At 41.4% G+C, this 14,975-nt stretch overlaps 1 protein-coding gene across 3 annotated transcripts in view; it reads right to left on the bottom strand.

The window, feature by feature from the left end:
* The window catches only part of PSMF1 (proteasome inhibitor subunit 1), a 61,838-nt gene that overhangs the window by 30,556 nt on the left and 16,307 nt on the right, over positions 1-14,975 (bottom strand). The gene's annotated exons all lie outside the window — the stretch shown is intronic.

Genomic DNA, 14,975 nt, shown 5'->3' with positions numbered 1-14,975 from the left:
AAGTTGATCCTGGCTTACCCTTCTTGCCAGTCAAGTTTTTAGGTTATTCAAGTTTAAGTTTTATTATTTTTAATATACCGACCATTGACAAATATCTAGCCAGTTTACAGTGCTAAGATAAAATAAAGAATTAAAATAACACTTATAGAAGGGGGAAGAGTGAATATTAAAGACGTTTTACAAAGACAAACATGAAAGTGGGGGTAGAAGGAGAAAGGGGGGGTAAATAATTACATTGTTAAAAATAATAAAGAGAAAAAAATAAAATAAAATAAAAATAATAATAATATTGTAGGGTCATGAAATGGCTAACTGTTGTTTAAAATATTGCTCTGGCCTACATAGCTGAAGAAAGTGTACAATCTATTGACTTCATCTGCCTAAAATGTATGTCCCTACCTTACCACATTGTAAGCTAAATAGATAAGAGTTTGAGCCATGATGTACCCTGCCCTTCTGTACATTTAACTGTAAGAGTTAGATAAGTGTCCTGCTAGTGACCTGCTAGTGTGAGCTTAGAACCAATGAGTGTTAAGAAAAGTAACACGTGAAAAGCTTTTTCTAGAATTCAGTTGTATAGCCAGAAAAATGAATAAATATCTCTGTAACTTCCTGGTTTCGGCACTTCTGAGCCAGCTTGGAGCTCAGGGGTCCAGCATGCATGCTGTGAATAAAACTCTTGTACTTTCTTCACGCCTCTGACTTTGTGTGTCCAAGTGACCTTTCAATATAAGTTAAAAAGAAGAGGAAGGGAGAAGAGATGTAACATTAGGAAATGGGTCGCTTCTTAAAAGCGGTTGGCAGACTATTTGGGAATGAGAAATTTAGAAGCTGTGGAATGCATCTTGAAATAAGAACGTTTTTAGTTTAATCTTGAATATCCTGAAAACCTGACTGGCAAGGAGTACTCCAGGGTTGCCTTCAGAAACACTGCTCTATTACCCTGACATCACCAGCCAGGTGTACCTATATCTTCCCTACTTGTCTCTGGAGAAAACAAAGTTACTTACCTGTAGCAGGTGTTCCCCAAGTCCGGTGTGCTGGCTAGCTTAAAATATGTAGAAAGTCCTAACCACATCATACCGCACCTGTCTGATGCATGTAGGATACAACTCTCCAAGGGGAGGGAGGGTATGTGAGAATATCTGGCCTGCTGTCTTTAAAGAATACCTGATTCATGTAACTGCTTTCTTCGAAGACAAGCAGGCCTTAATTCTCACATCTGGGAATCCTTAGCTACCAGGCTCACTGAAAACAACAAAGGTTAGGTCAATAGTGACTCAAAATATCAAGGCTTGTTTAGTAATTAACCTGAGAAATAAACACAAACTAATGTGGAGGTGAAGCCTGTAACATAGTAGACGATGGCAGATAAAGACCCAAATGGTCCATTTAGTCTGCCCAACTTGATTCAATCTAAAAATGTGTGTGTGTTTTTTTTCCTTCTTCTCCTTAGCTATTTCTGGACAAGAATCCAAAGCTCTGCACGATACTGTTCTTAAGTTCCAACTACTGAAGTCTCCGTCAAAGCTCACTCCAGTCCATCTACACAAGGGATCTCAAAGTCCCTCCTTGAGGGCTGCAATCCAGTCGGGTTTTCAGGATTTCCCCAATGAATATGCATTGAAAGCAGTGCATGCACATAAATCTCATGCATATTCACTGGGGAAATCCTTAAAACCCGACTGGATTATGGCCCTCAAGGAGGGATTTTGAGACCCCTGATCTACACCCTCCCAGCCATTGAGGCCCTCCCCAGCCCATCCTCCCCCAAACAGCCATATACAGACACAGACCGTGCGAGACTGCCCAATACTGGCCTTAGTTCTTCAATATTTACTATTTTCCGATTCTAGATCCTCTGTGTTCATCCCAAACTTTTTTTAATTCCATCACTGATTTCCTCTCCACTATCTCTCTCGGGAGCGCATTCCAGGCATCCATCACCCTCTCCATAAATAAGAATTTCCTTACATTGCTCTTGAGTCTCCCACCCCTCAACCTCAAATTTTGTCCTCTGGTTTTACCTTTTCCTTTCTCTGGAAAAGATTTTGTTCTACGTTAATACCTTTCAAGTATTTGAACGTCTGAATCATATCTCCCCTGTCCCTCCTTTCTTCTAAGGTATACATATTCAGGGCTTCCCATATAGACTTCCAAAAATTGAGTATCAAGGGACAATAGAACAGCAGATGATCCAGTGTCCCTATTTCCAGATGACAGTGCCAGCATCTATTAGATTTTGAACTATCTAATTTTTGCAAACGAACAGGGGTCCAAAAAATCCTATATAACAGAAAAAAACAGGTTTGTCTCATAGATGCTGACACTGTACATCTTATCATCCAAGTCTAAATTCGTGGCCATTGAGTAGGAGAAATAGGTTGCTTTGGCTCAATGCTCCAAATGTCCCTTAGGCTCGTTTTTGATTTCTTATTCAAATATTCCGATATTAATTTATACCACTTGGCAGCCTGATGCCCTAGGAAATCTGTCTGGAAGCATAGGCCCGGCAAGCTAAACTGATAAATTCCGCCAATCAGGGAACCCCTTCTGAATGGCCTGCTTCAACTGCAACCATTTATATGTTTGAGACTTTGCAATGCCAAATGATTGATGCAGTTGTGAAAAATCAAGCATTTTCCCATTTGATAACACATCATCTAAAGTACGTATACCTGCCTGCAGCCAGTGCGTCAAGTTTCAAGTTTATTAATATTTTGATATACCGACCATCACAAGTATCTGGTCGGTTTACAATAATAAGAGATAAAAATTATAAAATAAGTTATTTATAAAACATAAAATAAAAATAGGGGGGATAAGGTAGATACAAAGACTTGATTACGAAGGTTATGAGACAAAAGGGGAGAAAATTGTATTTTAAAAAAAAAATTTTGTATAAATAAAAATAAAATGAGGAGAGGAGGGGAGGATAAAACGAAAGGAAAAAATGGGGTATCGCTCCTGGAAGCGTTTTTGTTGTCCCGTTTTTATTTGGGAACTCAGTTAGAATTTCGATAAGCATCTTTAAAGAGAAATGTCTTAAGGAGCATTTTAAACTTGTTTAAGGAATTTTCAGAATGAAGATTCGATGGCATTGCATTCCAAAGGGAGGGCGTGACAACAGAGAAAACTGTGTTTCTGGTATAGTATAAATCTTTGATTGGAGGGACTGTTAGTAAGTTCGGTTAGTGGACCTGAGGGCTCTGGAAGGGGTGCGTGGAATGAGATTTATCAAGGAAGGCAGGCTGATGAGAAATCTTGATCTTAAAGGCTAAGAGAAGAATTTTATAAGTTGTTCTATGAGAGACTGGTAACCAGTGAGATTCTAGGAGTAGGGGGGTGACATGGTCATATATTTTAGCTGTATGAATGAGTGTGATCGCTGTATTTTGAATAAGTTGCATTTGGCGAGTTTCTTTTTGGGTTATTCCATGATAAAGTGAGTTACAGTAATCTATATGTGAAATGATCAAAGAGTGGATTAGGATTTGAATAGAGGAGGGTTCTAAAGCTGAGGTTATGGAACGAATTAGGCGGAGTTTATAAAAACAGTTTTTGGTCATGGAACTAATTTGATCATGATAAGTGAGATATTTATCAAAGGTGATTCCTAAGAGTTTGAGTTTGGACTTGATTTGTAAAGGGACAGAATGGATAGATATTTGTCCAACTAGGGAATCATTGTTTTTGATTGGAAATAAAATCCCTCGAGATTTTGCTACATTTAGTGAGTCTATTATTTCTGAGCCATATATTTATTTTATCCAATTTGAGATTAATTTCTAGAATGTCATTGGGATTTGAAGGATTGATAGAGTGAAGAAGCTGAATATCATCAGCATAGGCAAAGGGAGTGAATCCAATGGATTGTGCAAGAGTCAAAAGAGGGGCTAAGAAGACATTAAATAGTAGGGGGGAGAGGATTGAGCTTTGTGGATCACCATAGGTTTGGGAAATAGGAGAGGAAGTAGTTCCTTTAGAATGGACTTGGAAATTCCGGTCAGCGAAATAAGAAGAAAACCAGAGAAGAGCTGAATCAGTTATTCCGCTATTTTCAAGACGATTTTAAAAGTAAGTTGTGGTCTATCGTGTCAAAAGTGGCTGATAGATCGAGGGAAATCAAGAGAACAGATTTTCTATGGGTCATGAAAATAGTAGACGGAAGTAGAAAGGTCAATCAGAGACAGTTCCGTTGAGTAATTTGGACGAAATCCAGTTTGGTTCGGGTGAAGAATGTTTGTTAGTTCATAGAAGTCTGAAATCTGGCGGAAGACAATTTTTTCTGTTAGTTTGACAATAAAAGGTAAGTTAGCAATAGGTCGGTAGTTGACACTTTGACTTGCGTCCAGGATTTGATCTTTTAGCTTAGGGAAAACTAGGGCTGATTTCCAAAATTTTGGAACAACATTGCTCGAGAGGCTTCGAGTAATCATTTATTGCCGATAAGGACCAAACAAGGAAAATAATTTTTTTAAAATTGTAGGAGGAATGTTCTCCAATAGGTTGTTAAAGGTGTTTATAGAATGAATAGTTTTCAGTAGTTCAGCTAAAGGAGGAAGTTTGAATTTAGAGAATGTACTAAAAGGGAGGTGATGGATCTGGTTTAAGGGATCTGCAGAATTAGAGGAGGAACTGATGCCTATTTGAATCTTGGAGTTCAACCATAAGGATTGACACGTGGATTGTTGTACTGGTATATTATTAATGATTTTTTATGTTTTCCAGGTGGCACAAAGAATACTATTGTCCTTGTAGATTCGGGGCAACTTGATACTCAAAATATGGCTTAATCGTAATGGGGACATAAGTTGCATTCTAAAATAAGTCAGTCTGGAAGATGCTCCATGAGTTCAGGAAGGATCCAGTACATACCCTGATGCAAAATGAAAGCTTGATGATATCTATATAAATTTGGATCCTATACCAAACTAATCCATAGCTTGAAACATGAAAGTCCATTCTACACGATCAAAGGTCTTCTCTGCATCCAACGAAACAGAGAAGGCCGGATCATTCATTGTTTTTGCTAAATTTAGCATATGAAATGCCAATTCTGAGGGACTTCAATACTGTCTGGAGTTCCTTAAGGGACATAGGCGACTCAAGATTTCCTTTTACATGCTCAGGAATTTTTGGCCCATGAATTAATTTTAAAAATTCTAATCCCTCTATTTCTTTATTTGAATAAAGCTCAGAAGAATAAAAAGCTTTGTAATAATCCAAAAATTGTTTTAAAATATTTCCAATTTGAGTATGAGTTTTACCTTTCTCATCTCTAATAGCCACAATCCTTACTTTTCTTTTTTTGGCTTTGAGATAATTCACCAATAATCTCCCCGAGTTTCCATAATACAGAGCCTGCTGAGAAAACAAATCTTTCCTAGCCAATTGTGAAGAAATCTCATTATATTTATATTTGGCTTTCAAAAGGGCATGCAAAGTACTTTGTTCCCATTTCGAGGCCAATTGTGACTCTAAAGTCAAAATATTTTGTTCCAAATTAGAAAATTCTAGTTTTAGGAGTTTCCTAACATACGCCGAATATGAAATTATTTGCCCTCTCATTGTAGCTTTGAAAGCATCCCATATAATTTCCAAAGAGATTTCTTCTGAGGTGTTCAGCTGAAAATACTCATTCATTTTTGTTTGAATTTCATCGAGAAAGTTTGAATCGGCAAGCAATGTATTATTAAATCTCCGAACAGGTCTCTTATAATCTTTTTCAGTAAACTGAAATTCAATCCAAATTTCAGCATGATCCAACAAAAGGATCGGGTCTATGCTGGCTTTTGTAACCTGTTGAATTAAATGATCCGAGACAAAAAAATAATCAATTCTCGAAAATGATTTATGAACATGTGAGCAGAAGGAAAATTCCCGAGCATTAAAATGAATAAGCCGCCATATATCTTTCAGTCCACATGACTGCACAAGATTATTTAGACCTAATAATTTTAGTTGCTTACTAGGTTGTTTATCCATGACAGCATTGATCTATGATAGCATTGAAATCTCCAGCTACAATTAAATTAGATGTAGCCAGTGATAGAATTAATTGTTGGAGTGTTTTAAAGAACTTGGCCTGATTCGAATTAGGAGCATAAATATTAAGAAGCGTCAAGGTTTCATTTCCTGAAGTCAGTTACCACATATGGCAGAACACTTTCTATTAACTAGGATAGCCACACCAGCCTTCTTTCCCACCGCAGGCACAAAACAACAGTGTTTGACCCATCCCCCTTCCAGCTTGGCAGATTCATTAGACGATAAGTGTGCTTCTTGTAAGAATAAACATCCACCTCCTGTTTCAGGATATTAAATATTTCCTTTTCTTTTAATGGGATGGTTGAGACCGTTTACGTCACAGGTGTCAAAGTCGGTCCTCGAGGGCCAGAATCCAGTCGGGTTTTCAGGATTTCCCCAATGAATCTGCATGAGATCTATTTGCATGCACTGCTTTCAATGCATATTCATTGGGGAAATCCTGAAAACCCGACTGGATTCCGGCCCTCGAGGAGGGACTTTGACACCCCTGGTTTACGTTCAATGAAAAAAATTTTAAAGCCATTTTGGGTTATTATAAAAAATTAATAAATAATCCCTTCATTTCCCTTTAAACAAATAAATATATAAAATTTTCCCCCACATCTAGAACTCTAAACTAAACCCTCACACCTCTTCCCACCCCTAATCCATCCCCTCAAGTGTCTCAAACTTGGGTGCACGCATAATGACTGGAAACCACCAACCTCCCCTAGACATTCCAGATCTTCCCCAAACTTAAACACTCTTATTTAATAGTTAAAAATAATTAAATTATTATTAGCTAACTATCAAACTTTTAAATAGCATTATTAAGCATGAAATATTCAACTGAATAATAGGCATTGTAAAGAAATAACAGCCTGAAAAATAAAAAAATCTCAGGAATCACTATATCTACTCTAGATAATATATCTAAACTTACCAAATAAATAAAGGTAAAGATCTGGCATGAGTTGGTTCTGAGTTTCAAAAATGGCACTCCATACCAAAATTGAATTTTGTAGTTTAATGTAATAAGGTTTTAAGGATTTGAATTAATAAGAGAGTAGAAATAGATATTTATTTGTGAAGATAATTAAATATTAATTTAACTACTCTATACTGGTAGGAGGGAGGTGGGGCAACAGTTGGTGATGTTATAAGGAGGCAGGGGAGTAATTTATTTCTCTCTTGAAGTAATCCCAAATTTGGGAAACATATACTCCTAAGTCTGAGGCTTGCCCCTATTAGTATTAGATTAAGTCTAATTCAATTTAATCTAAAAAGATCAATAGTTCAACTAAGACAATTTAATGAAAATTTATAGGGAATTTAAAATCAGTGCTTATTTTTGATCCTTTACAAATGGTCTTTAATATTTGTATATCCTAAAGCTAACATATTCACAACAAGGCCCCTATGTAGGAAAACACAACTAAAGCAACCACAAACTTAAATAAATATAGACAAAAATCAAACTTAAACCTCAAGAAGCATTATGAAGTTCAACTTCAGAGAAAGAGAAATAGCGCTCTACATTCTGGAAAATAAAAAGAAAGCAGGGTAAATTTACAGTAAAACTGCATTTTCTGTTAATGAAATTAAAAATTAAAATGTTTTTTTCTACCTTTGTTGTCTGGCTATTTTATTCATGTTTATCCCAGTTTTTGCTTTCTTCTGTCTTTTCTTAATTTCTTTCTATCTGCCTTTTTATCCTTCACTTCCTCTCCTACATATATCTCTGACTTTAACCTTTTCCTTTCAGTTTTCCTCCATTTATTTTTCTGCAACTTTATCTGCTTTTATTTACAGCTTTCCATCTCCCTCATCCTATTATTCTCCCAGTTTTGGTTTTTTGGGGGGGTTTGCTAACTCTTCCCTCTCTCTCCCCTTCATCTCTCTCTTTCCCTCTTCTAACCAGTATCTACTGTTTTGCCCCTTCATCCAGCATATACTCTCCCCTCTTTCCTCCAATACCTCTTCTCTCTCTCTCTCCCTCCACCTTCATCCAAGATATCGCCCCATCACACTTTCTCTTTGCCACTTCCAACACTACCTACCTGGGGCTGTCTGTGGGGAACAGAGTCATGGGTCTTGGGCACCATGACTTAAGTGGAACAACGTCCCTTAGTTCCCGAAGAACTACAAGAACTGCCCTGAGGACCAGTAACACTTAAGAGAAACACAAAACATAGAAACTCCAAGAACGAACCGGAAATCTGAGGAGGATGCAAAGTTGCAAGCATCCTGAAAAATGTTCACAGTCCACTGACCTGACATCATAGCGTCCTCCCCCTCATGAGAAAGCCTGAAGAGTCATTGGAAGTCGTCAAGATCTTCTCAGAATGAAGTGCAGAAGGTCAGGGAACGGCAGAATGAGAACTGTAGGATCTGTAAGAAGAAAGAAACTCTCCTAGGAAAAATCAAGGTTCGCAATGTAAAGAGGAGTATACTGGAACCATGAATACAGTACCAACTCCATGCAATGGGAGCGAAATACGTATGTCCTTTAAAGTGAATACATACTGGATGCAATCAAGATGCTGCATCTTCCGCCCCGTGGAAAACAGCAGCATCCTAACAGGTATCAGACAAAGCTCACATCGCTAATGAGAGCTTCAGGGATGAGGCTAACAGCCTCATAGTGCGCGCTCCTTTGCGGGTTTGATAGAATAGGTAACTGGCTCTTGGTTAGAAGGAGCTGCACAGCCCTTCCTGTCTGGTCTAGCATGTGCCATGAGAAGATGGCGACAGGAGAAACCAGCGTGATAAGCATGGAAATCTGAAGTCCAGGCCCCCTCAGAAATAGAGAAAGAGAGTCCAGGCCGCAGGAAGATGCGAAGTGTCATTATGCCCATAGAGACAGCCCGAACTTGGAAACTGTTTGTACTACCTTTAGGCATATATATCCTACTAGTGTTTAAGCCCGTTACATTAACGAGTGTTAGAATAGATATCTGTCTGGTTTGGTTTTTTTTCTTTGTCTCTCTCTCTCCTTGGATGCTGTCTGTCATTCTTTATGTCTGTGTCTCTCCCTGGCCCCCTGTCTGTTTGTCTTTCTTTCTTTCTCTCTCTCTCTCCTTGTCCATTGTTTGTCTGTTTTGTTTTTTTCTTTCTGTCTCTCTCTCCTTGGACGCTGGCTGTCTATCTGTCTCTCTGGCCCTCTGTCTGTCATTCTTTCTATCTCTCTCTCTCCTTGTCTGCTATCTGGGTTTTTTTCCCTTTTTCACCTTAGACGCTGGCTGACTGTATGTCTTTTTTTCTTTGTCTCTCTCTCCTTGGCTGCTGTCTGTCTGTCTTTCTGTCTGTCTGTCCGCGTGAGCGGACTGCTGGGCATGATGGACCACTGGTCTGACTCAGCAGTGGCAATTCTTATGTTCTGTCTGTCTCTCTCCCTGGCCCCGTCTGCCTGCCTGACTGTCTCTCCTTGGTCCCCTTCTGTATTTTCCCCCCTCCAGAGCAAAACTGTCTGCCCCCCAGCACACCCCTCCCGCCATAGCAGCCCCCTTTCCCTCTCTCTGACTGTCTCTCTGTGGCCCCCTTCTGTCTTTCCCCCCAAAACACCTTTTCTGTCAGTCTGTCAATGTCCGGTCTGTTTGGCTCCCTGTCCTTCTGTGTCTTTCAATGCCACCTTTTCTGTTTGGCCCCATCCGTGTGTGTGGAGATGTTAGGGGGATAGTGTTTAAGCCCGTTACATTAACGGGTGCTAGAATAGATGTCTGTCTATTTTGGGGTTTTTTTCTTTGTCTCTCTCTCCTTGGATGCTGTCTGTCTGTCTGTCATTCTTTATGTCTCTCCCTGGCCCCCTATCTGTTTGTCTTTCTTTCTGTCATTCTTTTTCTTTCTTTCTCTCTCTCCTTGGCCGCTGTTAGTCTGTTTTGTTTTTTTCTTTTTGTCTCTCTCTCTCTCCTTGGATGCTGGCTGTCTATCTGTCTCTCTGACCCTCTGTCATTTTTCTTTCTCTCTCTCTCTCCTTGGCTACTGTCTGTCTGTCTGTATTTCTTTCTCTCTTTCTCCTTGTCCGCTATCTGGTTTTTTTTTTTTCCTTTTTCTCCCTCTCCTTGGACGCTGGCTGATTATGTCTTTTTTTCTTTGTCTCTCTCTCCTTGGATGCCGGTCTGTCTGTCTTTCTTTCTGTCTGTCTCTCTCCCTGGCCCCCTGTCTGCCTGCCTGACTGACTGTCTCTCCGCCTGACTGACTGTCTCTCCTTGGTCCCCTTCTATATTTCCCCCCCAGAGCAAAACTGTCTGCCCCCCAGAACACCCCTCCCCCATAGAAGCCCCCTTTCCCTCTCTCTGACTGTCTCTCCGTGGCCCCCTTCTGTCTTTCCCCTCCCAGAGCACCTTTTCTGTTAGTCTGTCAATGTCCCGTCTGTTTGGCTCCATGTCCTTCTGTGTCTTTCACTGCCACCTTTTCTGTCAGTCCCGTCTGTTTGGCCCCTGTCTGTGTGTGTGGAGATGTCAGGGGGATGTCGGGGGAATATTAGGGATCTTATGGGGATTGCGCGCCTTCTCCCACCTACCTTTTTTTTTTTAATCAAACGGCAACCGGCACATAATAACCACTGCTGGGAGAAGAAAATGGAACGTGCGCGCCTTGCACATTTTAAGTGCCGCGCACACTCGCGCGTACTTTACCAACTTTTTTTTCTACTATAATTTCTCTGCCGACCATGGAGCTACGGATGCATGGAGCCACTAGGTTAGAAGTGCGCATGTGCGCTAAGGGAATGTTAGAAGTGCGCATGTGCGCTAAGGGAATTATTATTGATGCCATTACTAGACACATGCAGCACAGCAGAGGCCCAAATAAGAAGGACAGTTACCAACAGACAAAGGCTTAATCTGCAGGAACCCCAAGAGAGACAATGAGATACCCGTGTGAAATACAGGGCACTATCTTACTGCTGATCTCACTGTGCCATGATTTGCCGTATGTCGACCCAGTCCGGAGACAAACCGAGACTGGGTGACCCAGCACAGGTCAGAGTCTCTCTGGTAATCCCCTTGAGTGCTAACCCCAGAGTCCAATTAAACTAGCAGCTTCCTTCAAGTGAATACAGCAGAAACACAGACATAGAAATATAAATCTGCCCAAGCTTGTCCCAAAGCTGGTGAAACACTTACCACTTGTCTGAACCAGAAAGGAGAGAAGCCGCAGCATATCCTGACCAAAGTCAGCTGGAAATAAAGTACCGGAACGCTGCAGCTCTCCCGCCATCGCCGGAGACCCAAGCGCGTGCCTCATTCTCGCCGACACGTGGCCGCTACATCAACACTCCTACAAACATAGTCAGATTCAAGCCCTGCAAAATTTACCCTGCCGCGGCCTGCATAGAAAGAAAATCAGACTCGGGGAATAACTAGAAGAACGGTGGGTGCTTCCCACAGTGCCGGAAAAAATATGTCCCATCTCATGCACGCTGCTATAAACTGGCACCTGCACAATCAGCTGCACATGGCCACGACAAACACCGACGAAAGAGAGCCTCAGAATAAACAGAACTACTACTGCTGCATTGAAACCTAACGAGGAGAACAAGTGTGAGCATGAAATCGCACCGCTACTGCCGCACTGTAACCAACAAGGAAACCAAGCGTGTGCATGTAAAGGGCGGGAAAGTCCCGGCTCCCTGAACGGATTTCTAGTCATAAAACTTAGCTTCAATAAAATATCCATTCTTAAATGTACGTTGACCGAACCTACAGTACTAAGACTCCCAAACAGAACCTGAAGTTCAAACAACAGTAAAAAACACATACATACTCACAAGCTTGTTGTTAGGGCCGGTTGAAGCCAATAAGAGCTGGTTGTGCAGCACAAACAGGGCAGAATGTAGCAATTGTGGTCTCCCTTTTTTTTTTTTTTTTTTAACAGAGAAGGGAAAGAAGAAAAAAAATCAAGACCCAGTCAGACCCTGGGGGGGCCCAGGTGTAACCCCTAAGCCGGCACTATTCAGCCGGACACCCCTGTCTCACTGAAGAGAAACCTCAACAGGAGAAAATAATTTTCCAGTCACAGCCAGAATTCAGGAGCTAGTTGAATAGCGACCATCACCTGTTGGGAGATAGAGCATTCTGAAGATACAGGAGGATTGCCAGCCAATAGGACCACCTGTTAAATCAGTTTCTCTATCTCCGCCTGCTGGTAGATGTGTGCTATCCCATTGGTCTCTGGATTCATCTGCTGCTGTTGCTAAGGAAATGTTGCACGTGATAATGGAGGGGAGGAAGAGAGAGATGCTGCATGAAGGGGAATAGAGAGGTTTGACCTAGAGATTGACACGGTGGTTGTTACCCGTGGCTAGCCGCAGGTAACCCGCTGAAACAGTGACAAAAAAAAAAGGTCACTGTGGAGTGGTGAATGGTCTTGTCTCTGCAGTTAAAGGAGTGAGCACGTGTGGTGGACGAGATTGCAATCCGGCAGCCCCCTCTCTCTCGCCAGCCATCCAGTCGTGCATCTCCCTCCCCCTTACCTTTTCTTTGTGGCGATTTCTAGAAGGCTATGCGTTGTATTGCAGCCGGAGTCTTGATGTTGCGTCGCATGTGGCTGCTGGAAAAGTCTCCTCTAACGAACTTCCTGTTTCTGGTTGCATCGGAGGAGACTTTTCCAGCAGCCAAAATGACGGCTACAGCTGCAATACAAGGCATAGCCTTATAGAAATTGCTATGAAGAGAAGGTAAGGGGAAGAGAGGGAGGGAGATGCACGGATGGCTGGTGGGAAGGAGCTACTAGACCGCCCGTGCTGGGGAAGAGAGAGAGGGGAGAAGACGCTGAAGAGAAATGGGGAACAGAGAGTGGGGAGAAGACACTGAAGGGAATGGGGAAGAGAGAGTGGGGATTAGACGCTGGAAGGGAAGAAGACAGAGATGCCAGACTATGGAGGAACAGAGGGAAGATGGGTGCCAGACCAACTGGGGGGGGGGGGGGGTGAAAGGAGAGGCACAGTAACAGAGCAATTGGAGGGTGCAGAGAGTAGACAGACAGTGGATGAAAGGAATTGAATGAGATGAGGGAAACAGAAACCAGACAAAGGTAGAAAAAAAATTTTCTATTTATTTATTTTGCTTTAGGATAAAGTAGTATATTAGTTCTGTTGATAAAAATTTATAAACAAAGCCCTACCAGCTGAACATCTCTTTCTCTAGTTCAGCAGCCAGAACTTTGATTTATAAGGAAGGAATAAGCTAAATATTGCAGTACTGAGGCTTGTATGGATGCTGCGGGGACAGGGGTGGGGCGGGGACAGTGATCGTGGGGACGGTGCAGGGACAGTAGTTGCAGGAACAGGGCGGGACAGTGATTGCGGGGACGGGGCAGCGACAGGGACGGTGGTCGCAGGGACAGGGCTGTGGACAGGGACAAATTTTTTCCCTGTGTCATTCTCTAGATTGACCTAGGACACAAAGCAGGGAAAGAGAGAGAGATAGTAGACAGTGGAAAGAAACAGAAATATTGGATATAGCAGTGGAAGGGAAGGTAGAGATGGAAGATGGATGGTGAGCATGGAGAAAGAAAACAACGTTAAATGGGCAGGAGACCCTGGCAAGCAAGTTAGCAGAAGACAAATAGAAACCAGAGCCTGGGACCAACATGATTTGAGTAATAAAATTACCAGACAATAAAAGATAGAAAAAATAATTTTATTTTCTATTTTTGGATTACAATGTGTCAGATTTGAAATCTGTATCCTGCCAGAGCTGGTGTTAAGACAGCAAGCGTGAGCTAGGACCTAACAGAGAGAGTAAAAGTATTTTTTGTTTATTTTGTTTGCACCACAACACTGACGTGGGGATGGAGAGGCATAAAATAAACCCACCAGGACATTTGAAAGTGACCTCTTCTGCAATTTAGAGCAGAGCGGGCAGGAAGTGTACTAGTGTTCAGGACCTAGGCACTGGACACACCAATTATGCAGGTCTGTACCTGAAATGGTCCAGGCTCCGTGGATGATGTCACTCACATGTAAGAATATGCTGCCTGCTTGACCTCAGATTAATATGTAGAAATAAAACAAAAACTTAAAGGGAAAAAAATGCATTTTTATTGGACTAACTTAATGTAGTTTATGATTAGTTTTCAAAGGTAAAGGTAAACCCTTCTTCAAATAAAGAAAGAAAACTTTAAAAATTCCAAGAAAAACAAAAATAAAAAACTACTGGAAGAAATACTTTTAAAACAAAAAAGGGGTTATAAGGAAAAAAAGTAAAATTTATAGACAAACATGAAGGGAAGACACCAATTGCCCTGTGAGTTAAGATTAGAGACATTTAAATCTTAAAACTATGTCAAAAACGTTTGTTTTTTTAAAGAAGCATTTGGACAAGATTTGATCCAATCTGAACTAACCCATATTTTCTAAATGATTTTTGATCTTTAGTCAGCAGTCCTGTGAAATCTTAATACAATATTATTGTTTTATTTAGGAGTGAATGTTACTGTATATACTAGAATATAAGTCGATCCGAATATAAGTCTAGACCCCCATTTTTCCCCCAAAAGAGGAGGAGAAATGGTTGACTCGAATATAAGTCAGGTGGCTTCATATTCAAGTGTCCTGCCCTGCCAGGTTCTGCACCTAGCCCCCCTCCCTCCCTGCCCTGCACTCAGTCCCATTCCCTACCAGGTTGTGAACCAAGCCCTCCTCCCTGCCAGGCTCTGAACACTGTCCCACCTTCCTTCCCTGTACCCTCTTCACCCTAAAAAGAGCCAACCTCATCAGTGATGTCACAATGGCTTGATTGTCCCGTACTCCCCTCTAACCCAGCCAGCAGATTAACCCTTCCCCTTAACTTAAACCACCTAGTGGTAGGTCGGGACAGGAGGGATCCCTCCCATCTCCTGCCCTGGCCGACACTAATAATTACCACCCTCCCTCGCGTATCTGTTCCCTGGTGGTCCAGCATGCTGAAATCCTTTGTAAAGGTAGTACCAGCGGCGCACGC

The sequence above is a fragment of the Geotrypetes seraphini genome, chromosome 11, assembly GCF_902459505.1.
Source record: "Geotrypetes seraphini chromosome 11, aGeoSer1.1, whole genome shotgun sequence".
NCBI lineage: Eukaryota > Metazoa > Chordata > Amphibia > Gymnophiona > Dermophiidae > Geotrypetes > Geotrypetes seraphini.
Note: the sequence above shows the minus strand (reverse complement) of the source record. Positions and strands in the feature narration are given on the sequence as shown.